The sequence below is a fragment of the Mus caroli genome, chromosome X, assembly GCF_900094665.2.
Source record: "Mus caroli chromosome X, CAROLI_EIJ_v1.1, whole genome shotgun sequence".
NCBI classification, from domain to species: domain Eukaryota; kingdom Metazoa; phylum Chordata; class Mammalia; order Rodentia; family Muridae; genus Mus; species Mus caroli.
Window position 1 is genome coordinate 99,952,831 of NC_034589.1, and position 3,088 is coordinate 99,955,918.

The window sequence follows — 3,088 nt, forward strand, 5'->3', positions numbered from 1 at the left end:
AAGAAGAAGAAACAGAAGAAGAAGAAACAGAAGAAGAAGAAACAGAAGAAGAAGAAGAAGAAGAAGAAGAAGAAGAAGAAGAAGAAGAAGAAGAAACAGAAGAAGGAGGAGGAGGAGAAGAAAACAAGACCAATTTGTGTTGTCCATAGCCTGGTCAAACTCCCAGTGGCCAGCCCTTTAAAGAAAACTGAGCCTGTGCCCCAGATGCCATCCCCCACACCCAGAAGCCACCAAGTATGGAGAGCTATATACTTCAGCATCATCACAATTTAAAGAGTTCTCTTGGATAGCATACATTTTTGATGAACAGAAACTTGCAACATTTCAAATAATTTTTAAATGTTCAAGATCCACTACCAACTGTGGAAATTAATCTTCTGTTGTTCAATAATGTTCTTCTTTTGTGTTTAATATATTAAATATTACTTAAACACAATTTACAGAAGCCATGTTCTTCCTCCTTGAGAAATGAAGTTAAACTGAAACATCTATTTTATCACAACAAATATCCTTGCTATCTAACAGACACAACTATGGAAAAAAAAATAGTAATTCATCTATTATTTTAATCTGAATGAATTTTGTTTCTTTGTTTTGTTTTTTTGGGACAAGGTTTTGTGTAGCCCAGACTGTCCTCAAACTCACTATGTAGCTGGAAGTTTAGTTTTAATTGCCACCACCTTGACACAATGACAGAAGGACCTCTAAGGATGTCTGTAGGGAATTGTCTTGATTGTATTAACTGAGGTGGGGAGACCTGCCCACTGTGGGTAACACATTTTCCAAGGCTGTGGACTCTCAACTGCATAAGAATGAAAAAATGGAGCTGAGCATTAAGCATGCAAGCATGAGTTCATTTCTCTCTGCGCCTGACTGTAGATGTGATGTAACCAGTTGTTTCCAGTTCCTGCCACCTTGTGTAACTGTATAACCTGGAACTGTGAGACAATTAAACCCTTCTTCCTTAAGTTGTTTTTGTCAGAACATTTTATCACAGTATGAAAAGGATGGTCTTGAACTCCTGGCTGAGACTCTAGAGCACTGGGATTACTGGCATTTGCCACCATTCTGTATTGTTAGGGGTCTTTGTTTGTTTGTTTGTTTGTTTTAAACATCATTTTACTCTATAGCCCAGTGTGTGACTTGAATAGGTATGGTCCCCATAGACTCATGTGTTTGAATACTTAGCCCATAGGGACTGGCACTGTTAGGAGGCATGGCCTTGTTGGAGTGGGTGTGGCCTTGTAAGAGGAAGTATGTTACTATGGAGGTGGGCTTTGAGGTCTCCTATGCTCAAACTATACCCAGTGTCACTCACAGTCTTCTTCTGCTGCCTTTGGATCAAGATGTCGAAATCTCAGTTCCTTCTCCAGCACCATGTCTGCCTGCACGCTGCTGGAGAGATGATGCCATGGTTATGAGTATATATTAGTCTTGCAGAGAACCTGCATTCAGTTCGCAACAGTCGCTCAGGCAATTCACAGCTGCCCATTACCTCAGCTCCATGTGTATCTCCAACAGTGTGAAAACTACACACACACACTCACACACAAACACTCCACACAAACATAAAATATAGCCAGGCATGGTTGTGTACATCTTTAATCCCCACACTCAGACAGTACAGGCAGGTGAATCTCTGTGAGTTCCAGGGCAGCCAGGGATAAAAAGAGAGACCAGATCTCAGAGGTGCTCTGTCTGTCTGTTTTTCTGTCTCTCTGTGTGTGTCTGTCTCTTTCTGTCTCTGTCTCTGTCTCTGTCTCTCTCTCTCTCTGTGCATACAATTTTTTTTCAATGATAGCTTAGATACCTTCAGATGAAATGTCTCAGTGATTTTTTTCTGCACTGTACTTTTCCATTACTCACAAATTTTCCTATAATGAGAATATATTATAAAGGCGATGGGGGAAATTAATTTTAATTGTTGCAAGTAACAAAAGGATTATCCATTTTCTAGCAACAAATATGAAGCAAGTAGGGATTATGCCGACATAAACCTCAGCTCATTATTTTAACAGATGTTCTCATTAAATTCTAATACTAGTGAGGCCCACATTGTAGTGAGGGTGCATATCATGGAGCATGTGGAAGAGATTCTTCACATCAAGGACACCCAGAAGCAGAAAGAGCGGGTGCCCTCCCTGCTCATTGGTTTGCTGGTTTGCTTTTCCCCTTTTCCTTTTATCTGAACCTGCACGGGGGGGGGGGGGGGTATTATTCACACTCAAGCAGAGCTTTCCCCCTGAGTTCAGGCCTCTGGAAAGGCCCTACTAATCTCTCCTCAATCTAATCAAGTCAGAAATAAAGGCCTTTATACCTTAGTTAATTTTCAGTACAGCCTTTGTATCTGCCATTGAGAGGGAGTGTTTTCAACAATTTTTATTTACTTCTACCTGCTTTTCTATTTTCCTTTGGTTATGTTGGATCTCTGTTGTAGGTTGTGTGCAAACTTAGAATTGTTTTATCTTGCCAGTATATTCACAGGTTTCATTGTAAAATGCACCCCTTTGTCTCTTGCTTCTTGTCTTGAAGTCTGTGTTTTCTGATATTAACAAGGCCACTCCAGCACTCTTTACTCTTCAATTGGCATGTCATCCATTATTGATTGTTAAATTTGGTTTGGGGCTTATTGTTTGTTTGTTTTGAGAATAGCATATGTGTCATTTGTAAATACAAAATAGGTAAGTCTGGTTATAAAACAAAATTTCAGTGTGCTAACATGGTTTTATTGTGTTTATGGTTTGGTTTCTGTTTTTTGAATGGAAAAAAAAAGAGATAAAAAGGAAAATAAATAAAACATAACTGGCCCCATGATTTTGGCACCAAATGAATGAATGAATGAATGAATGTGTGTAGACAAATGGACATATTAAAAGCAAAAAATAAAAACAATAAGAACAACAGAAAAAGAAACTGGCTCTCATGTAGCCAAAGCTAGCCTTGAACACCAGTCAGAAGATCAAGGTTATCCTCAGCTACATAGCTAGTCCGGGCTACAGGAGATCCTAGTTCAAATTATAAGAGTCGGGGGAGAAAGGGAGAGAAAGGGAGAGAGAGAGAGAGAGAGAGAGAGAGAGAGAGAGAGAGA